Below are 24268 nucleotides of genomic sequence, written 5' to 3'. Positions count from 1 at the left end.
CTCATACTCTCACATATAGAATCAATTAAGTTCTTCCAGCACTTCCTTTTTTCTCTCTTAATTTCCCGTTTTAGTATAGCTTTACTTCTTTTTTATTTTGTAAGGTGTTGATCTGTTTGATTTCTTAGGAAAAATTTTAAATCTTTGTTCTTTATTTGTCCACCATTTCTTTGGGTTTATTACCTTTTTTTATATATATAAAAAATAGGTATAGAATTCGCTCAAACTTTCGAAAAATTTTCCGAGGCCCGGAGGGCCGAAGGTCATATACCAATCGATTCAGCTCGACGAACTGAGCAAATGTCTGTGTGTGTGTGTGTGTATGTGTGTGTGTCTGTATGTGTGTTGTCAACTAAGAGGTCGAGATCTCAGAGATGGCTGGACCGATTTTGATCGAACTAGTCGCAAATGAAAGGTCTCCCCGTCACCCAGAACGCTATTGAATGGTTTTGAGATCGGATGTTTACTTTTTGAGTTATACGAAGTTTTATGTCAAAATTTTCAGTTTTTTGACAGTATCTGTCACATTTGACCTTGAAAACAGAATATGTTTCCAGACTTAGATTTCGCTCGGTAATACCTATCCAACAAGCCATAGATTGTTAAAATCCGTCCATTTCTAACGGAGATATCGATATTTCTGTGTAAGCCTTACTCCAGTAGAAGGAATTTTGAGCGCTGTATGAAAAAGCAATGCTTGGGAGCAACATGAAACACGATTTTTTATACTGTTACATATAATTGTTTCTAAGTACCAAATAGACTGTGTACAGCATCCTTTTTTATGACAATTTGCCTCGGACCAATTTTAGCACGGTTCATTTTTGGCAACATAATCTTTCGAATATGGCATATGTAAACCAGATGATACCAGCATTATTGAGTTGGAAGTAATTCCATAATTATATTGATTTAAACTATTTACAGCAATGAATGCTAGAAGAACATGACTTCCATATACCATACGACTCAGTTCGTCGAGATCAGCAAATGCGTGTGTGACAAAAAATTTCACTCAATTTTCTCGGAGATGGTTAAACCGTTTTCTACAAACTCAGATTCATATGAAAAGTCGTATACTCCCAAACAAGGTTCCTGAATTACGTTTGAATCCGACTTCTGATTGCGGAACCACAGGATGATATGTGAAACGAAATTAAAATAATGCAATTAATTTTTCTCGTAGATGGCTGAACCGATCTAAGATTCAAATGAAATCTAAGAATCATCTATGATTCAAATGAGAGGTCTTAAAATCCTATAAAACCTCTTACTTTTTAGTCAGATCCGACTTCTGGTTTAGAAAATGCAGGGTGATTAGTATAAAAATGTTCATTTCACATAAATTAATCAGGTTTATCGGGTTTGCAGATTTGGATAGTCGATTACCAAATAAATTTATTTCAGTTTGAGCGGTATTCGTTTTTGGATTCGGAATGTACCCCCAAATTTTAATTCGCACTACAATTTCTCAAACATGTCTACACACTCCTCAGGTGAATTTAACTGATTTCGGCTACACCGATTTTAGAATTCCGGTTCCAGTATCGAATCGATTCTCAAAGCTCAATCATTTTCTCAAAAAAGACCAAATCGAACTTCAAAAACAAATATTACAGGTCTTAAGGTCCCATACAAAATTGGTGAATTTTATCCGATTCTGGAATTACAGATGATGAGTTTATAAATTTTATGTAAATTGTTTGGCGTAATAATTTATGGCCATTTGAATCATTTTGGGCTATGCTAATTCCTGAATACCGGCTCTGGAAGTACCATAAATAATGACGAAAAACTCTAAAGTGGAACTTACTTCGACATCTCATGGAATGTTCAATCGATTGTCACACGCTAAGATTGAAATTCGATATGTTTTGCAGTTTCGGCATTACAGGGTAATGAGTGATTAAAATCTCAATTTGCCGTTTTAAACGACGATAATTAAAATAATGTCATGAGAACTAAAACACATAAGAATATCCATGCAAAAACACATGCGTATTGATAAAAAAAGGTATCATCTCACTGCTAGGTGGATTAATCACGTTTTTTTTATTCTTTTTGATTTCATATGTACATTCTTTAAATGTTCAACTTACTGTTTTCATTTATATCTTCAGGTGTGGGAAAAGCATGTGGTTGAATTTTGATTAACTTTTCCGCAGCTTGTTTTTTTTGTTAAAATATTCTTTTTTTATAAACACACCGACTGGCAGTATTCTTTATTTAAAAAAAAGACTCTGTGGTTACCGAAAAAATCTTCGTTCATTACTCTCCAGTTAGTTTAGCTAGCTTACTCTGGCGCGTAAACGTCAGGTCTATAGCTGAAGAAAAGGTGTTTGCCGCTTTGATCAATGTACTTGATCCATCATTCAGTAGTAATAAATTATTGTTGTCCAGCGAGTAGAGATGTCTATCTCCTTTGTGTGACGAAGAGCAAGCAAAATTTCTCCCCTCGCACTGACAACTTCAACGAGAGCTCTTCTCTTTCACATTTATACACCGCTGTTGTGTAAGTGTGCACACATCATGAGTGCGTTTGTTTATTTCCTTTTACCTCTTCCACTGAATCGCACCAAAGTGCTAGAGCATTAGCTAATAAATTCTCTGAGGAGGATGCAGATACTATCACAGAGGTGTACACGCCGGTGAGCACTCTGCTGTATGGTTTTCGTAGATGAAGCGTGAACACGCAAAATCAGCAAAATAAAACAATTTATCGTAAAATTTCCGGTTTTCCTTGCAAATTTTTCATAGCAAGGCCAGATCTACTCTCTTTTAATTGAAGTTCACAGAAGTGTTCGCTCCCCATCACGCGCCAGTGGTCACTTGGGTGTATTTAGACGAGAGCGCGTGTGAGCGATTCATGCGAAGAGAATGTGTTTCACTCGCGCCAGCTGCTTTAACCACAAGCACACACTCAAATGCTGTCTATTCGACACTGAGAAGAAGTGCGCTTTCCTCTTTGTGCGGTGCTTCGTTTTTTTCATCCTTGGTGTGGCAAAAATCTGACTCTAGCGTGTATAACTCTGGTGAAATGCCATCTCTGCCAGCGAGTGCTATAACAGCTCTCCCCGTGGACAGTTTATGTGATATGTTTATGTGATATGGGTTCCAGAGTAGAAGCTGGTCGATTGGAACTTGTATGCTGAATTGGTGACGTTGGTGCCTGGTGATGTTGGTACGCATCGATGGTGGTCGCATTCTTCGTGTGGGTCCGCGGGGCTTGAAACCCTTCTATTATGTCGAAAAGTTTTGTTAATCGGTTCTTTTATAACGTTATAATTTACTGATTGAGGTGGGATGTAAATCGAAATAAAAAGAATATTTGGTTGAGTGTTATATGTAATAATGGCTATTGTTTCAATAGGTTAGGAAGTTTGATTTTTATTAAATCAATATCTTGTTTGATTAAAAACCCGACTCCGCCATAGCCCGCTGGCCTGGTTTTTGACTAGACACTATAACCCGGAAATTTGAAGTTTTCTCCTGGTTTGAGCCAGATTTCACGCTATGTCTATGTTGTACTTTGTGATGAAGGATTTTGTAGTGTCTCTAGTGTCTAATGGTCTTAAACTAGTGACGTTGTTTTGAATTACATCAAGTTTTCTTAGTTTTGTTTGTTCCATTATTACATTGCTTTTATTTTATTGAATACACTGTAGAGATTAAATTGTCTTATCAAATCATTTTTAATTGAGTTTTTTTTCGGTTGTTTGTATGTGCTTGGAAGTAATTTTTGTTCAGTGTTATGTATATTATTGGGGTTTTCTGGTGTTTTGAAAAATTGAGTTACTTTAAAATTCTGTTTATTGTGCTTTGATTTTCATTTCTTTTTTTGTCATTAGTCACTAATCTAATCTGTACGTTGCTTTTATTTTTAGGATATTTGTCTGATGCTTCAAAATAAGAATTTCTGTTAATTGGTATTTTCTGGCGTAATAAATATTGACGCTTTCTTTTAGGACAAACCTTATTCGAAGCTTAAAGCGCTATTCACGGGACTGGACCGGATCACGTCCGGGTTACGCTTCAGATTTGTTTAATGCAGCTCCATGTGAATATTCTCACTAGACCGTGTCGCACATCCGAAGCATGGTCGAAGCATGCGTTGGCTCAAAGTTACTATTGGCAGGCACTTGAATTGTCACATGCTTTCCATCCAAGGCTCCAAGACACAGCAGGAAATTCCACAAAAATCGTTAGCAATCTTCTTCCACATATCTTCTGTTGGTTTCGGCATTGCATCGTCGATTAATTTTTCGGTAATTACACGACATCTCTCGTGAACAATCTTGTAGACAGCCCCAAGTCGTAAACTAAATGCTATGGTTTTTTGCATGTCTCTGTTGCTAAATATCTGAATGTCTCTGTTGCTAAATATCTGAAATCATGAGACCAACACAAACTATAAGCCATCTCAATGATCGTTATACAATTTTTGGTTGCGGTTTTCTTGACATATACAAAGAAATCTTGTTAACAAATCAATGAAACCTGAAATCTTAAACAAACTGCCAGCCTCTCTCGAGAAGTCACTGCTAATCGGGATGCAGTGTCATGCTTTTTAAGACACGGATGAATTTTACTCAACAGCGAGTTGAAAATGGCTTCTGACATTTGGAAATATTCGCAGAACTTGATCTCGTCATTCACAAGCTGCTTATACAGGGTCTGCCATCTGACTTTTTTTTGAACTAGCGGTTATTTCGACATTGATAATATGTGCCAAAAAATCATCTTCTCGGATGAGGCACATTTTCATCTCGGCGGGTATGTTAATAAGCAAAATTGTCGCATCTGGGGGACGGGAAACCCGCACGTTATAATGGAGAAGAAAATACATCCTCAGAGAGTGACGGTTTGGGGCGGATTTTGGTCTGGCGGCATCATTGAGCCATTTTTCTTCGAAAAACGGTCAATGGCAAGCGCTACCGCGCCATGATTAGAGATTGGGTCTTCCTGTTACTTGAAGAGGAAGACTTCGACACCATTTGGTTCCAACAAGACGGCGCTCCGTGCCACACAGCCAACTCTACGATCGATCTTCTGCGCGCAGTCTTCGAAGATCGAATTATCAGTCGATATTCGGACGTCGTTTGACCGCCTCGGAGCTGTGATTTGACGCCGTTAGACTATTATCTTTGGGGGTTGTCAAAGATAAGTGTTATGTGGACAAGCCAGAGACAATTCAAGCCTTGAAGGACAACACTCGTGCAACCATAGCTGAAATAAAGCTGCATACAATCGAAAATGTACTAAAAAACTGGACCAACCGTATGGCGTACTGCAAGGCCGAAGCAGCCATTTTAATGAAATTATATTCCACAATTAACCGGAAGGATTGTACTTTAATATGAAAAAATAAATTTTGAAATCGGATGAACCGTTTGTGTTTTATTGCATGTTTTAAAAAAAATTTACATGGCGGACCCTGTATAAGGTGGCGAATTCACAACTGCTCTCTTTCGCCAAAGTTCGTGCACCCAAATCTTCATTCTTGTTTTGTTTTTAAACTGTTGATTATCTTCGTCATCCAGAGCCATTGCAATTGCGGACATCAAACGATTGTGTATGTTACTAATAGCAACGGCAGCGACAAGGAAAGTGAATAGCATAAAGCTTCCCCTCACAAACTACACACACATTGTGACACCTTGCTTCATTTGTTTTACCAAATTTTTCCCGATGGCCAAAACGCCAACATTTCATACATATTTTTAAGGAAAACGCAGTAGTTTCCACAAAACAATGCGTGTTATAAATTTCTTCAGTCTTTGGCAGATTTTCACCTTCTACAAAAATATTAATTGAATATGCAGGCTGCAAATTTTTTTCCTTACTTTTTTTATCCTCTCCAATTTTAAAACTGTCGTGTGGTTTTCGCAAACTATATTCTGCATTATTTCTTCTTCCGATATGGAATGTGGTATATCACGGGAAACTCCTATGCTTTCCTTGAATCGAGCTGGTACAAAGATAGTAAATCTTTCAGAAGTTTCAAATTAGATTTTGCACCAGATTTAAATATTGGTACAAGAAAGGAAGATTTCCATGCTTTAGAAAAAATACATTAAAAAGTAGTTGTAATGGTAGTGTAAGTTCTTCAGCAAGATTTTTTAAAAATATTGGTGGTATACTGTCAGGTCTAGGCCCTTCTGAGGTGTCTAAGTTTTTCGGTGCTGTCGAAATGTCATGTTCTGATAGATAGTTTACAGAGATGGAGTTGGAAAATGCAGGTATCAAAGAGAAGTATTCACGGTCACGGTCAGTTTCTGAATAAGATGTATATACTTCTTGAAAAAAATTTGCAAATTGATTGCAGATTTCTGTACTATTTTGCCCTACATGTTCGTCGAGGTGCGTTTGAGATGGAAAATTTTGATTTTTAATTTAGTTTTTGTGTAGTTAAAAAAGTTGTTAGGATAAGTCTTTATTTCGTTTTCAATTTTGCGGTTATATTCTTCATGTGCTATGTTAATGGCTATTTTGAGTTGATTGCATAGGTTTAAGTAATTTTGAAGATGAGCATCACTTTTTTCTTGTTTGTAAGTTTTGTGTGCTTTTTGTTTATTATTTTTCAAATGTTTTAGTTGTGAATTGAACCATACAGGTAATTTGTTGTTATGATTTTTTCTTCTTCTTTTCATAGGCAAAGTTTCGGCTAATATTGTGTTTATAATGTGATAGAATTTGTTCACTTCGACGTCGACATTTCCTTCTGTACTCAGTATGTTCCGCCAATTTGTTATACTTAGTCTACACTTGACTTCTTCAAAGTCAATTTTATTGTATTCCGTCACTTCCTCATATTCCAAGTCGTAGGGAAGGGATGCATTGTGTGTAAATAATGAATATTCAATTGCGGTGTGAAATGCTTCATTTTTCCATAATTGCAGGTTTGATGCATTCACACAAAAGTCTTCTGTGCAATTTGTGAAAAGAAGGTCTGAATATGCGTTTTGTTGATTTTTTACGGAGTTTACTTGATGTAGGCCAAAATTAGAAAATTTGTCGAAAAAGTAGTGCAATGTTACGTTTTCTCCTACGACTGGAAGTAAGATTGATTCATTTTCAATGTCAGAAATGAAGTCCGCATTACGTTGATTGAAGTCGCCAAAAATATGAAGCTTTACTTCAGGTTTCATATTCGAAATAATTGTGTCTAAAGATTGAAAGAATAATTCAAATGAGAATTTGTTCGCATTTTCGGGTGGGAAGTAGACAGAGCAGTAAATGTGTTCTTCTCCCAATATTGAGACTTTGGCCCAGACATGCTCAAATTCTTTATATTTAGGAGTAACAATTTCTGCAGAAGTAAGGCAAGAGTTAATGGCTATGAGGACTCCACCTCCAGTTTTTTTCTGGCAGAGAGATAAATTTCGGTCGTGCCGAAATACGTTAAACTTATTTCCAAATACTTCTTCGCTTCTAACACTTTCATCCCAGCTGCTTTCAGTTCCAAGGATTACGTCGAAAGAGCAGGTTATTAAATTTCGATGAATTTCTTTCATTTTGGCCGGGCTTTTCAGGCGGTTGAAATTTTGGCAATAGACCAATATTTCAGTCACATTTTGTCTATGAAGCGAAGAAGTTTTTGAGAATTCTGGAATACTTATATTACTAATTTCTGTTTCTATTCCTTCGTCAAAGAGCATCGTTATTTCCGAAAATTCGGCCTTGTAAAATTGTGTTCGGCTTCCCGGATTAGTTGGAGTCGGCGGATATGTTCACTTGTCCAAAATTTCCCATAAGAGTCCAGGTCGGCCAGCGCTTCCTTAGGTTTCATTCCATATTCCTGATGCACTTCGATGAAGATTCGTAAGAGGTGGTCCGGTGTTGTTGGAAGGCCTTCTGATGCTAATAGCATTTTTATACTAGTTGGTGTCATACCCTCGATGCATACTGTAGGTTGTTGATTTTTCATGTATGACAAATACAGACGGATTATTTTCTGGGCTGAAGTCTTGCTTTCAAGAAGCGTTCGTTGCCATTTGCAGATTGTGAAGTAAGACGTACAATGGGAGGACGCATTGGATCAATTTCGAATTGGCTCTCTGTATTCATGTCCTGTGTTATTGCAGGCGTATTTAAGTTCTGTGATATTGCAGATGTGTTCACATAGTTAGTGGGTGGTGCAGCTTTGATGTCATTACTTCCTAAGACCGGAGTAGTGTTGTTTTGAATACTTCATCTTCCTTTGTAAGGGTTGATTATTTCACCTTTTTGAAAATTTATGAATTTTGAGGCAATATCTGCACCTGGATGCCCGGAGAATTGAACCCGTGCAGCTGCTAGTAAGTCTTTGTTCAAGAGTAAGGTATATTGTAATGACATATTATTGTTATTGTTGTGGCAGGTATTGTTACTATTAGTGTTCAAGTTGCTGTTGAAGTGCACATTATTGTCGTTGTTGTTGTTGCTGCTGCTGTTGTTGTTGTAGTTGTTGTTGTCGTGTTTGCTGTTGTTGGTGTAGTTGTCGTTTTTACTGCGATGTTTCCGCCTGAGGTTTGCTTTTTCTGCTTGTTTTTCTTGCAGCCGTCGAGTACGCTGTTTCTTGTCATACTCATTCCAGTCTCGTTTCCAGATATTTATACTTCCAATTAAGCGCCAGCCACTGTCGCATGTTTGAATTTCCTTCTCTTTGAGTTCTTCAGCTAGAGACTTTGGTTTAGTATTTTGATCTTTGGTTCCGATACTGGAGATTGAAGTCGATATTGCTTTGACTTCATCCCTAAATTCTTCCAGAATAGTGTTAGGTATTACTGCGGGGACTTCAAATTTGGTAGGTAGTAAGAATGTTTCTTCGAGGCGAAGAAACCGTTCGCTCATTTCCATAGCGTCTCTGCATCTACCGGTTTATAGAAATTTATTTGAAACTTATCTGTTTGTATAAAACGTATATATTTTATTTCGATTTGTTTACGCTTCGCCTTAGGCTCATCCGGGTTTTAAAGCAGTTCAAATTGAATTTATTTCTGTTTCGTACGTAATGCTTATTTTAAATGGACTTCGGACACATACGAAAAGGTTTCGATTTTCTTAATATCTAAACGGAAATCTTCGTATATTTTTACCAGTATTCGTAACGAAAGCGCTGTGTCATCAGAAACAAAATATTGCAACTGTTTTTCTAATCCTGCTTTTTATTTAAGTCAAAGACCTAAACAGTGGGGGAGGGGAATGTGTAGCGAGTATTCTTTACAAAGGGGTGTCATGACAAAATTCATCTAACTTAATGAAAATCGATACTTTTTTAAGACCATACATACACAACCCTTAACCCCACCCCACACTAATGTAGTTATGATCATAAACAGCCTTTTGTTATTAAACAATCATCATCAGATGAAAAATCTTGAGTGATTTCGGGGAAATAATGATTTTTTTCATAAATACGTTTATTTCATAAGGCAATATAACGGGTGGCAATTAAAATTTTGGAATTTCTTTCTCAAGCTGTCAAAAAAAGACAAACATATTTAAAGAAGATCTGATTTATTGAAATTAAAGATAGATTGTCCATTGTTGAAAAAAAAAGTGAACATTTCAAAACGGTCCGTAATCGGATGTTCGGCGAAGCTTCCGCTCGATGTCGGAACGGGAGCGTTGTACGGCTTTCATGTCAACTTTGCGAATGCATCTCTTAATTCTACCAATCAACTGTCTGCAATTCATGGCTCTCCAGTTATTTTTGTACACCAAGGAGCTCAAAATCCCGAAGAAATCTTCGATTGAGCGACACTGAGGCAGATTTGTCGTGTTGTGGTTTCTGGGGACAAATGGGATCGAATGGGTATTCAGGAACGATTGTGTTTTTTAGCGTAATGCGATGACGTTTTATCCGGCCAAAACACGTATTGTCCATCAGCATGATGTTTTTGAAGAAACGGGATCAAAATTTTCTTCAAACATTCGTTCTGGTACACATCTTGATTGATTGCAAAGCAGAGGGCTTGAACCGTGGCTTAGAATTACCTTTCTCGGAAATGGTAATAAACAGCATCACCTTCTGTTTAAACTTATATTTTAGGTTCGTAGGTGTAATAGATCTATCTATTGAATAACATCGATCGTTCCCGGGAATGTACGTCTACGAAAGAGGGAAATAACTTTCGTCGCCCAAAACAAAACTTTTTCCGGAATAATTTTTGATCAAACAGCGACATTGGAATTTCGGCGTTGAAATCTGTGCGTCAGTATATTCCGGTGCTCGTGTCTTCTTTCGGCACTTTATTCCGATTCTTTTCAATGTTTTGCAGATGTACTGGTGAGAACAGTTGAACTTTTTCTTGAGGCATCCCGTTGCCTTAGTGAATCCTTGTTGTTGAAGGCACGAGAAAGAGAACGAAGTCCTTTTGCGTCCATAATTTTGGCTGGTCTTCCACTAACTTTCTGAGAGCAGTTATTGGGGATCTTGGGAAATGGTAAAGAGTCGAAGCCGCAACATTTTCGCTTTTAAAATGTTGTACCGTATACTTTTTGCCGAGATTTCTGTGCAGTTTGTAGAACTGTACAACGCGCTAGCGAAATACTTCTTGTTTCGACGGAATTTTGAGCAAAACTGAGCAAGCATAAACAAAACTGAAAATACTAGCAGGAAGAGGAGAGAGAGAGAACACATACATACTCTTCTTTCTCTTTGAGCTCGTTTGTTGTTAAGCATACAGGCCTCGAAAAAATTTCAAAATTTTAGTTGTCAGTTGTATTGTGACTTTTTCACAATACACAGTGCTTGAAACCTAATACATTTCGAATATAGTCACAACGGATAATATCTATAAAACATTTTACAACCAGTTTCCTTAAATATCATAGTAATATGTCGGTATTCATTAGTTAATCTAAACACTGTATCAAACGATTCGCTATTATAAATTATATTAAAGAAATGGAACGTTTGTATTTTTTATGATAGTATAACTATTTCAGGTTTGTTTGTATCAGTTCATCACTTTTATTCAATGTAAGATAGCAGGCTATTGGTTAAACTCATGGAAGAGAAAGGAGTCTAACATAATATAAAAATTAAATTGGGACTCCTATGGTCTTAATGAAATGATAGAGAGTCGCGGAGAACGACCGCAACTTGGTTAAAGCCGGGTATAAATAAACGATATAAAAAAAATGATAAAGAAGTTCCATATAGGTAAGGTCACGACAACTAAATTGAAGTGAACTGGGACATTGGATAGTCTACCTTGGGTTCGCAAGGAATTTATTAGATGAGATCTGACATCACAATACTCCACGCATGTGAAAAACGACGTCTCGGAACGTCCAATTCGAAGGATATGAGCATCTAAAGTGTAATGATTTGGCATGAGTCTGAACATCACACGAATGAAATCCCTACTCACATCCAGCCCATGAATCATAACTTTGTCGATATATCAGAAATAATTGAGTGCATCCACCGACCCAGATCATTTTATCTCAACAAGCTTGCCAGCTGATAAGTGCTCTTAGGCGAGACGCTCTATAGAATTCGTTGAAGCAATCGATCTCTCATAAATTTCATTCTCAATAGCACCACATATGACTAAAGTATGTGTTTTTTCATTGCCTAGAATGGAGCAGGGTTGGCATTTTGTTATCAAATAAAGACAGTCCCATAAAGTATGGACGCAACCAAAAACCGCTGCCATTTCGCAATGGTTCAGAATCTGTCAATTTTCATGGCTGCGTCCTGTTGTTTACACTCTTCTCTAACCACGTGTGCAGTTGTTTATTCGTTTTCATTAGTTTGTTTCGAAATGCTAGGACTTCCAGCAGAACAACGACGAAAAATTGTATACAATACGATTCTTGCTGGAAATTTGAACTGCATAATCATGGACGACGAAACCTACGTGAAACTCGATTACAAATCCTCGCCGGGACCACAATATTATACGATGCGAGAAGGGCAAGTTTTAAATCAGTCTGAAACATCAATTGAAGTCGAAAAATTTGGTAAGAAAGCTATGGTCTGGCAAGCAATTTGTAGCTGCGGAAAGATTTCGTAACCCTTCATCACCACTGCTTCAATGAAAAGCGAAATATACATCAAGGAATGTTTTAAAATCTACTTCTACCCATGATTCGGAGCCACAAGAATCCTGTTGTCTTCTGGGCAGATCTTGCTTCTTGCCACTACTCGAAATCAACGGTAGAATGGTATACTACCAAAAATGTCACTTTCGTCTCAAAAGACATGAATCCACCTAATAGCCCACAACTTCGACCAATTGAAGAATTTTGGGGATTAACGAAGGCACATCTGGAAGGAAACATGTCTCGGCAGCCGAAACCATTCAACAGTTCGAAAAAGATTGGAAAAAGTGTCAAGAAATCTGTACGGAATTTAATGAGGAACGTTTGCAAGAAGATGCGCCAGCTAGTCTACAACGGCCAAGTAGCAAATGTTGAGAATAATATTCTGTTGTTGTAGTTTAATATTATCAGTATATCGAATAAAATTTGAATATCTAACACTTGTGAATTATTTACAGCGAAATCAAAGTGCGTCCATACTTTCTGGGACAGTCTTTACCTAATGTGTTCTCCCCACGTGAATTTGGAATCAAATCACCACCCGAGGTATAAATTATAAAATTAAATGCAAATAATTATTTATAACCGATTGGAACCCATGTTGGTGAAAGAACGTTAATGGAAACTGTTTGCTTCAAAATAACGATTTATGGGGCATCCCACGCGAAATCAGCCACCCAATTTTTTTTTCATTTAACAATTTTTTTTCGGTAAAAAACTCGAAAATATTCGACGCGTGTTTTTATATTTCAATATGGTACGCGGAATTTTCGAGGTGTTTTTGAAATTTCGCGTTACAAAAAAGAACCTTTTTTCAACAGCCTATACTGTACAATCTAATAATGATACAAAAATTCGTACAAGACATGAAATATGCGTCTTTTCCTGAGCAATTTCTCTCTCTCTCTCTCTCTCTCTCTCTCTCTCTCTCTATATATATATATATATATATATATATATATATATATATATATATATATATATATATATATATATATATATATATATATATATATATATATATATATATATATATATATATATATATATATATATATATATATATATATATATATATATATATATCGCTCTCCATCTCTCTCTATCTCTCACTCTCTCTACCTCTCTCTATTTCTCTCTCTGTGTGTGCGTGTGTGTATATGTGTATGTGTCAAATAATCTCATTAGGATCATCATCCGGATCTCACTTTGTTCATCATCCAAATCCGACGTCCGGTTACGGAGTTATAGGGTAAAGTATGTTCAATATTGTACACAGTTACTTAAACCGGCGAAACAAAAAATTTAAAAAATTTAGTAAACTGGTCTCAAAAGTACACAAATTGATAGTCATTATCAGTAGGCAACTAAACAACTAAATTCCGGCTATCCTGGTTCCCGGTATCCGGTTCCGGAAGCACCGGAAATAGTGGTCATATATACCAAAATGGATCTTACTCACTTTCCTCAACGGAAACCTCAAATGTTTCTCACGGAATTCCTGAATTTCATCCGGATTCGATTTCCGGTTCCGGAGTTATAGGGTGAAATGTGTTCAATATAGTACACCGTCACTTAAACTGGCGGAACAAAAACTGTAAAAAGTTTTCTAAACTGGACTCAAAACCGTTATTCCCAATCTTATGCTCAAATGAAAGGTCCTACGGTCCTACCAAAAATTACTGCATATTTTCGGATACAACAAACATTTAAATCGTCCTTTAAAGTACGATGGCAAAATTGTATAAAATCTTCAAAATTTGAATATAAACTAGTACAGTTTGTACATCATGTTAATTGGTGGCCGTATGAACCGACTTCGATTATACCGGTTCTCGGGTTCCGGTGCTGGAAGTACATATAATTTTCTAATGGATGGCCTAACCGAACAGAGAACTGTTTCATTCTTCATGTTATACTCGTGAAAGCACAAACAATCCCTTGGTTTTTTTTTAAAGTCGAAGAGAAAAGTTTTTATAGAATACCACAATATTATACATGAGAAAGGCATCATTACAGCACTAGGTGGATTAAAACAGGTTTTCTTTTTTTAGTTGAAAAATGAAGCCTTAGGGGTTCCCAGAATCGAAATAATTCTTTATTCCCCACTAGGTTCCCTTAATTCTTAACAAAATATCTTGATGTGTTCATCGTATGCGCTGTCTTACGAATACTCCAGTTTTTTGGCAAAACAGTTGAAATGCTCATTCTCTCGGATTTAGGTGCATCATTTGCATGAAATTTATGTTTCAATTCGGTAAGATAACCGGAAGAGAAATAAGGTTCATTCTAAAAAGACAATCGATATTTTAAAATTTAAGAAATGCAATGTTACAATGTAAGTAAATGTGAGAATTACTTCTGAATAATCATTGAATATAGACACATTGTCATCATTGTCCTCAGTCTCAGAGGATTCAGAATCTGTGATCACTATCGCATCAGCAGAATTTTCCATCACAGCTGAATAGTGAAAATTGTTTCATTTCGCAATTTTTCTAAAACTGTATATCATCACTATTTTAACACTCACGCAAATCCTTCGCTGACTTTCGCAAATCCAATTTTCTTCGCTTTCTGCCTACACGGTGCACACAAAACATCATTTGCTTGCAAAAAATCGAATTTCTCAGGAAGGGAAGAAGAAACCCGACGCAACGAATGTTTTTGATTTGTGCTAACATTAGTCTTAAAATTAAATAGATTGCAGAAATGATTTATGATTTAAGAATTCATTTTTACACCGCGATCTTAACTGAAACGTTGCTAACAATAAAGTGTCAAAGTTAGGATTCGATCAGTGACGAGACATGTGTCGACAAGTTAAGCCCATATTCGAGCGAGTTGCGCTGTGGTACGAAACTTTTCCCAGATCAAGTTAAGCCCCTAAGGCTTCTTTTTTCAACTAAAAAAGAAAAAAAATTCGGCCCAAGTTTGAATTTTTTGTATTTGTTTATTAATTTTTAATTTTTTTCATTAAATTTACTTTAAAGGTTGTTTTATGGAACTGTTTTCTTAAAAGCTTAGCAAAATACGCACATTTTATGTCTTGGACGAATTTTTGTATCGTTAGTTGATTTTACAGTATAGGCTGTTAAAAAAAGGTTCTTTTTTGAACATATTTTCGAGTTCTTTACCGAAAAAAAAAAATAGATGAAAAAAAAGTTTTTTGTGGCTGATATTGCATGGAATGCCCCTTATATACCTTTTATAAAAATTCCAGCGAAATAGAATTTGCTCGAAGAAGCCGAAGCAAAAAATACGATATGTTGTTGAAAAACTCTATTCGTTTGTACAGCGCAATCCAATATAGATGCACTGAAGCAGTGTAGCTAAACTTTCTAGTATGTAAAAACAAATCAAAAACTAAGACTGCATGCAATTTTCCATCAAACATCGACGAAATATTGATCAAAATTAATATTTCTATATGAAACAATGCTTTACATTTGTTTGAGCATATATTATTGAAAAATTAGAATGTTGAAATTAAATTTTTAACCCTTTCACGACCATAAGATGTGGAAGACGAAATATGTCAGTACAAGACAATATTTTAGCTATATGGGGTGTAAATTAGGAGAATAGTACTAGAATAACATAGCAATGTGCATAAATTTCCTTCAATTTCATGGGAAATTTTTTTTCCTATGATTCTTAGAAATAAATAAAAGAAGAGTGTGGTTTATTATATCGTAGTTTAATTTATTGCTTTAATTTCTTCAATTATCAAAACAGTAAAATAAATAGTTATTTATGGCATTCTACGAAACGATTTCATGTACTTGTGGACGTTGCACATCACACATTTATTATGTGTTCTATTTTCTATACGTCATTTTACACAAACTTTTTTAATGCAATAAAGATTGGTAGTTTTTTTTTACTTATTCGTTCAGAATCACATTTGTCGCCTTGGAAAACAGTTTTCTATAACATTCAGTAAAAAACAACGATTTAATAGTAATTGAAGAATCTACAACGATTTTTATAGAAGGGAAATATATTTCCCTTGAGCGTTAAGAGGTTTAACGCGCCTTTGATAAACTGAACTGAACATATAAATTCGGTGGATTCAGCAGGAGTAGTACCGGCTGCATTACATGAGTGTAAGTGTCCCATACTGTAATGGAAAAAGGTATCATAACGCCGAAGTTGAACTCAGGTGTACGATCATACATGAACCTGTTTATATATATATATATATATATATATATATATATATATATATATATATATATATATATATATATATATATATATATATATATATATATATATCAGGTCAGGTGAAGCCTTCTTTGTTTTTGCGAAAAATGTGAAAAAGGGAAATACTTGCATAATTCATACAATTGGTCAACTAATTGATATTCGGAAGTGTTAAGGATCATGTCAGTTGTTTTCGTATTCACGACATCCAATTATGTCTCTGACATTACCCACCCGCCTTTTTTCACCAAGGCTGATGACTGGCAGCTGTGACGTAATCGCTCTTGTCGAAAGCGAAACTAGCTGTGCAGACGACACAAAACGCATCTGCTTGCAGTGGCGATAGAATCCAAACTGATTCAATTTTTGTTGAGAGGATTCTTTTTATGTGATTTCGTTTGTAGCTTTTTCACTAATGGGCGGTCCTAGCAGCTATAATAATAGCCGCATACAGAATTTTAATGTCGACTATTTCGGATTTGCATAATTTATTGAAAGAAACTATCAGTATTCTGTAGGGATTCGTTTCCAGCATTCAGAAGGGTCAAGTTGCGTAATTCTCTACGACATTAAACTCTGGAACATTTTCGCAAAAAAAGGCTTCACTTGATCTCGATTAGTGTGAATTTCACACAGCGAAAAGTGCACAAAGCTAACCAAACTGTTCTAGATTTGCACTAAACTGAGGATATTTCCCTTCGATTTGCGAAAAACAAATCCTAATAGTTATTTAGAAAACTAAGAGGTTTCTTTTTACGTGATTTCGTCTGTAGCCTTTTCACTAATGTGCGGTCCTAACGGCTATAAAAACAGCAGCATATGAAATTTTAATTTCGATTATTTCATTTCGGATTTGAATTTCATTGGAATAAACTATCCGGATGCTGTACGGGATTCATTCCTGCCTTTCAGAAGGACCAGATTGTGGAACTCACTAGGATATTAAACACTGTTCGGAACATTTTCTCAAACGATTTGTTGTACAGTAGCAGATATTTTGTTCTCTTCCTCAGAACGCGTTCTGATTGGCTGGTGTTTGACATGGGTCAAATGAGACAGGTTCTTCAATAGTGTACTATTGAAATAATTCAATGCTTTTTCTATACACGCTTACCTTGAAAAATTTCGATTCTATTGGTAGTTAGATTATATAAATCTTTTCACAGATCACTGAGCTATGAGCTATAAAAAAACGAGAAAGCAAACGCGCCTTATGAATTATCCTCTTTGATACTCGTTTATACCAAACATTTCAAAAAAGTTTAATTTTGAATTATTTGAGATTATGTCACACAACTGAGTATTTTATCATAAAATTGTGATCATATTTCCGATTACATGTAGCAAAAATTATGTTGATTCGTTAGATACAACAACAAATATTCACGATCAAAAAATCTATCACTCTCTCAGAGGGTAAATTTCGAAAAGGCCCTCCATAGTAAAGTAAGTCGTATTCACGACAAAATAATTTAATACGGAATAAATCACTATCCGTTATTCAACATTTTTCTAATAACATTCGCGATCTTATAGAATCTCAAATTAAAAATAAAAGACAACGGACGGAATTCCCTTCCGTTGATTCTATGCCGTCTAACAATATTTACGAGATTCTTCCTGAATCCGATTGTAGCGACATAGAAGAAAATTCTTCAAAAATTCCCAAAATGGACGCTTGTCGTTCTGGGAAGAAACATCAATCTATGCCACCAGTGACGATGATGATTTCCGACTTCAAAGCATTCCGTACTGAGCTTTCTACTTTTCTCCCGGAAGTAAAAGTCTCATTTCAAATCGGACGAAGAGGAGAATGTCGAGTCTTGGTGGATGGATTGGTAGATTACGAACGTCTTATTCGATATTTGTCCGAGAAACTTCATAAATTTTATTCATATGATAGAAAGTCAGACTGACCCTTCAAGGCTGTCTTGAAAGGTTTATCAAATGATCAAAGTATTGATTAAATTAAAAATGAACTAAAAGAAGTGCTTGGTTTTGCCCCTTGCCAAGTAATACTTATGAAAAAAAGAGCGAATGGTACTTCTAAACCACGCTCTGGAATTTCCCATGAACTTTACCTAATACACTTCAATCGAAGTGATATAAACAATTTGAAAACTGTAGAAAAAGTACGTTTCATTTCCCACATTAAAATTCATTGGGAACATTATAAACGGCGTAATCGTATTGCAAATTTAACGCAATGTCGTCGTTGCTAAGGCTTCGACCATGGAACCAAAAATTGTCATATGGATATACGGTGTTTGAATTGTGGTAAATCGCATTCGAAAGACGTTTGTCCAATGAATGAAACCACTGATACATTTTCATGTTCAAATTGCAATGGAAATCATAAATCCAATTATTTGAAATGTCCTGTCAGGGAAAAAATTTTAAACGCTCGTTCGCTTAGATAACAAGTCAAATCAACGACCTTAAATTTACAGAACATACCTGAAAATCAAAAAACCGTTACAAATGCCACGCCAAATTCTTCTAAGGCACTGATTTCTTCGAATTTAAAACAAAAAACAGGTACGCCTGCCAATTCGTTTTCTAATTAAAACAATTTATTGACAGGTAGATCGACCTCGTCATCATGTTCTTCTAATGTCAGTTATGCTAGTATATCAGGTAGAAATCTTCCATCTATTTCTTCTAATGTAAATAATCCAAACACAGGACCGCCTTGTAGTTCATCTTCTAACGAAAACAATTTATTAATAGGTAGATCGGCCATATCATCTTCTTCTAATGGCAGTCTACCTACAAATATTCCTTCAATGCCATTCGCTTCTTTAAATGAAGTTGATTTAGGCGATATAACTGAAAACAAAATTATCTACCTACAAAATCAACTTTTTCAAATGATCATCCGAATGAAATCGACTTCATCACTTTTTGAAGCATTTCAAATCGGATGGCAATTCGTAAATAATATTATAATGAATTTAAAATTTAACAGTTATGTTAAATAATAAATTGAATATTTTAAATTTGAATGCTCGATCTTTGAAATCGAGTGAAGATGAATTTTATAATTTTCTCAAAGTTCACAAAATTCATACTGCCATTGTGACAGAAACTTTTCTTAAACCAAATGTTAAATTGAAAAGTAATCCACATTATGTGGTTCATCGATTTGACAGGTTTACTGGAATGGGTGGTGGAGTTGCCATTTTTGTCCAACGGCAAATTAAACATCGAATTTTACCTTCTTTCAATACTAAAGTTATTGAAAGCTTGGGAATCGAAGTTGAAACCATTCATGGAATTTATTTCATCGCTGGAGCATATTTGCCATTTCAATGCACCGGCGAACAATTAAATTTATTTAAAGGCGATATGCAAAAACTTACAAGATAAAAGATAATCGAAATTTTTCGTAATAGGGGACTTAAATGCTAAACATGTCCAGTGGAATTGTAGGCAAAATAACAGTAATGGTAAAATACTTCATAATCAACTCTCAGCTGGTTACTTCTCAGTTCTTCATCCCAGTAATCCGACTTGTTTCTCTTCCGTGAAAAACCCGTCTACAATTGATCTGGTTCTAACAGATCAGAGTCACATTTGTAGTGAACCAATTACACATGTTGACTTTGGCTCAGATCATCTTCCAGTAACATTTAGACTTTCCAACGAAACTAAAATTAATATAATTAGTTCTATATTCAACTATCATAGAGCTCATTGGTTGGATTACAGATCTCACATTGAAAATCATGTGGATCATGAAACTATTTTAGAAAATTCTGCGGACATCGACACAACAATTGATAATTTGAATCATTATATTATCGATGCTAGAAATCTTTCAGTTCCCAAAGCTCAAACTAAATTAAATTTTCCTATCATCGATGACAATCTTCAACTGCTCATTTGGTTGAAGAATGTTCGTCGACGACAATATCAACGTTCTCGTGATCCTGCTATGGAGAACATAGTTAAGGATTTACAAAAAGAAATTAAACATAGATTTACTCTTTTGCGAAATGAAAATTTCGCTAAAGAAGTTGAACAAATTAAACCATATTCTAAACCTTTCTGGAAACTTTCTAAGGTTCTTAAGAAACCTCAGAAACCAATTCCTGCTCTCAAGGAAGGAAATCAAATACTTCTTACAAATGGCGAAAAAACTCAAAAACTTGCTCAGCAGTTCGAGAGTGTACACCATTTCAATTTGAACGTTGTGAGTCCTATTGAAAATGAAGTCTCACTGAAATATGATCATATTTCAACCCAAGTGTTATCAGAAGATGACATTATTGAGACGAATGTTGATGAAATTGAATCAATTATTAGGAAACTTAAAAACATGAAGGCTCCTGGTAATGATGGAATTTTTAATATTCTTACTAAAAATCTTCCCGATGTTGCTTTGAGACTCCTGGTTAAAATTTTCAACCAGTGTTTTTCAGCTTACTTTAGCTTACTTCCCAAAAAGATGGAAAAACGCTAAAGTAATTCCTATCCTCAAACCTGATAAAAACCCAACAGAAACATCAAGTTATCAACCAATTAGCTTACTTTCTTCTATCAGTAAACTTTTTGAAAAAATTATCTTGTTGAGAATGATGTCTTATATAAATGAGAATTCATTTTTTTTACCAGAGCAGTTTGGATTTCGTCATGAACATTCAACTACTCATCAACTTGTAAGAGTAACGAACATGATAAAAACAAATAAATCTTCTGGGTCATTCACTGGAGTTGCTCTTCTAGACATAGAAAAAGCATTCGACAGTGTTTGGCACAAAGGTTTAATAGCAAAAATGTCTGATTTCCAGTTTCCTATTTATTATTTTTTTTTATTCAATAATATAATATAATATTAAGGCACACTGCTTAAGCTCTAAGATGCCAAGGGTATTTACTAATCTTAATTATCGTCTAACTTAAAACTAGAGTAGTATCATTATGTAATATAGTATCTGGCGATCGGTAGTGGCCGGTGAATTGAATTTAGGATGAGATGATTCCAGATGGCGATGGTAATTTTCTATGTTGGCCGCATTCTTCGGTCCGTGAGGGTCCGCGGGAAACACCCCCAGGCTACGAAGGCCCGGCGGGTGGCCCGCATGCTGGTCATTGACTGGAGCGGTCTTCCGGTGATGGTGATGTTACGGAAGAGAACGAAAAAAAAAAGTAAATATTGTGGAAAACGGGGTAAAAAAGGGGTGTGGGAACAAAATGTTTGAAAACGACAGAGATCTAATTAGTTACCATCGAGATGGTGAAAAAACAGGGAAAGGGGAACGAAAAAGTTAGTGACAAAAAAAAAGATCTTGTTAATTCCAATGAAGATGGTGGACATGGACGGGGATCGAGAGAATCGGGCGGATGTTAGTGTCGAACCTGTAGGTTGAGATTATATTTTCTGAGTGAGGAATAACACATTACACTTGTATATCAATGTGTTTAAGGTACTGGTATATGAGAAGCATATATGAACTATCCCGACTCGCCAACACATCCCGAACCGGCACCTCAGGCGGTCTACCTCGGGCCCTGAGGGATTCCAGTAGCTTCGACCTGGCGTCACGATACTCTACGCACGACCACACGACATGCTCGATGTCCTGATAACCGTCGCCACAGGTGCAGAGCCCGTTCTCCACGATCCCGATACGCCGGAGATGTGCGTTGAATGTATAGTGATTTGACATGAGCCGTGACATAACGCGAATGAAATCACGACTCTCGTTCATCCCCTTGAACCAAGGTTTCGTCGATACCTTAGGGATAATGGAGTGTAGCCATCGTCCCAGTTCGTCATTCGTCCATGAAGTTTCCCAACTTTCGAGAGTTTTCTGACGAGAAATACTGAAAAATTCATTGCAGCAGATTGGTCTTTCATAAATATTACCTTCCAATGCGCCCACTTTAGCCAATAAGTCTGCCTTTTCATTGCCCGGAATGGAACAATGCGAAGGGACCCAGACTAACGATATTAAATAAGACCGTTCAGATAAAGTTCTCAAATGTTCCCGTATTTTCCCCAGGAAATATGGGGGATACTTTCCTGGCTTCATTGCCCGGAGAGCTTCTATTGAACTTAGACTGTCCGTCACAATGAAGTAATGGTCTTTGGGCATGGTTTCAATGATCTCGAGGGTGTACTGAATAGCAGCTAATTCTGCGACGTAAACTGAAGCCGGATCACTGAGTTTGTAAGAAGCGGTGATGTTTTGATTGAAGATGCCGAAGCCTGTGGACTCGTTGATGTTTGATCCGTCAGTGTAAAACACCTTTTCACAGTTGACTGTTCTAAATTTATTATAACAAATATTTGGGGCCACTCGAGGGCGCACGTGATCCGGAATTCCACGAATTTCTTCTCTCATGGATGCGTCGAAAAACACAGTAGAATCAGAAGTATCCAAGAAATGAGCACGGTTGAAAACAAACGAAGAAGGATTAATATTCTGAGCCATGTAATCAAAATACAAGGACATAAAACGGGTTTGAGAGTTAAGCTCAACTAACCTTTCGAAGTTTTCAATCACCAGAGGATTCAAAATGTCGCATCGAATGAGCAAACGATATGAGAGATCCCAGAACCGGTTTTTCAGTGGAAGAACGCCCGCCAGCACTTCGAGGCTCATCGTATGAGTCGATTGCATGCAACCCAAGGCAATACGCAAACAATGATAGTGAATTCTTTCCAGCTTGATGAAATGAGTGTTCGCCACTGATCGGAAGCAGAAGCATCCGTATTCCATCACGGACAATATCGTTGTTTGATACAACCTGATCAGGTCTCCTGGGTGGGCACCCCACCATGATCCGGTTATTGTACGAAGAAAGTTGATTCTCTGCTGGCATTTTTGTTTCAGATACCTAATGTGGCATCCCCAGGTGCCTTTGGAGTCGAACCAGACCCCGAGATATTTAAATGTGAAGGCCTGAGCTATGGTTTTACCCCCTAGTTGAAGCTGTAATTGTGCTGGTTCTCGCTTCCTCGAAAATACAACCAGCTCAGTTTTCTCCGTAGAGAACTCGATACCCATTTGAAGAGCCCATGATGATAAGTTGTCGAGAGTATCTTGTAATGGTCCTTGGAGATCGGCAGCTTTGGGTCCTATAATAGACACAACGCTGTCGTCGGCAAATTGTCTTAGCGTGCAAGATGTGTTGATACATTAATCGATATTACTTACGTAAAAATTGTATAAAAGGGGGCTTAAGCATGAGCCCTGAGGAAGACCCATGTAGCTGAATCGTATTGTCGACAAATCACCATGCGCAAAGTACATGTGTTTCTCAGACAATAGATTATGCAAAAAGTTGTTCAAAACTGGCGAAAGACCATGCTGATGCAACTTCTCAGATAGGATATTTATAGAAACTGAGTCAAAAGCCCCCTTGATGTCTAGGAAAACTGACGCCAGTTGTTCTTTACGAGCAAATGTCATTTGAATTTCTGTTGAGAGCAACGCAAGACAATCGTTCGTTCCTTTGCCCCTGCGGAAACCAAATTGTGTATCTGAAAGTAAACCATTAGTTTCGACCCAATTGTCTAGACGAAACAGAATCATTTTTTCGAACAATTTCCGGATACAGGAAAGCATAGCAATCGGCCGATACGAATTGTGATCGGAGGCTGGTTTCCCTGGTTTTTGAATGGCGATAACTCTGACTTGTCTCCAGTCGTGTGGGACAATATTACCCGTGAGGAACTTGTTGAATAAATTCAGCAAGCGCCTTTTGGCGGGGTCAGGCAGATTTTTCAACAAGTAAAATTTTATTCTGTCTAATCCCGGGGCTTTATTGTTACATGACAAAAGTGCAAGTGAGAGCTCTACCATCGAAAACGGTGATTCGTTTGTATTTGGTGTCGCGGAGCGGGTGATCTTCTGTTCCGGAACAGAGTCTGGGCATACTTTTTTAGCGAAATCGAATATCCAGCGGTTGGAGTATTCCTCGCTATCATTCGTGGTGTTATGATTGCGCATTCGTCGGGCTGTGTTCCAAAGAGTGCTCATAGATGTTTCTTTCGTTAAGCCGTCTATAAACC

General features: G+C 36.6%; 1 protein-coding gene across 4 annotated transcripts in view; it reads left to right on the top strand.

The window, feature by feature from the left end:
* LOC131430684 (O-acyltransferase like protein) overlaps window positions 1–24268 on the top strand; it is an 812547-nt gene that overhangs the window by 277144 nt on the left and 511135 nt on the right. The gene's annotated exons all lie outside the window — the stretch shown is intronic.

The sequence above is a fragment of the Malaya genurostris genome, chromosome 2 (assembly GCF_030247185.1).
Source record: "Malaya genurostris strain Urasoe2022 chromosome 2, Malgen_1.1, whole genome shotgun sequence".
In the NCBI taxonomy this organism is placed as follows: domain Eukaryota; kingdom Metazoa; phylum Arthropoda; class Insecta; order Diptera; family Culicidae; genus Malaya; species Malaya genurostris.
The sequence above is the reverse complement of the archived record's forward strand: the minus strand, read 5'-3'. Positions and strand labels throughout refer to the sequence as shown.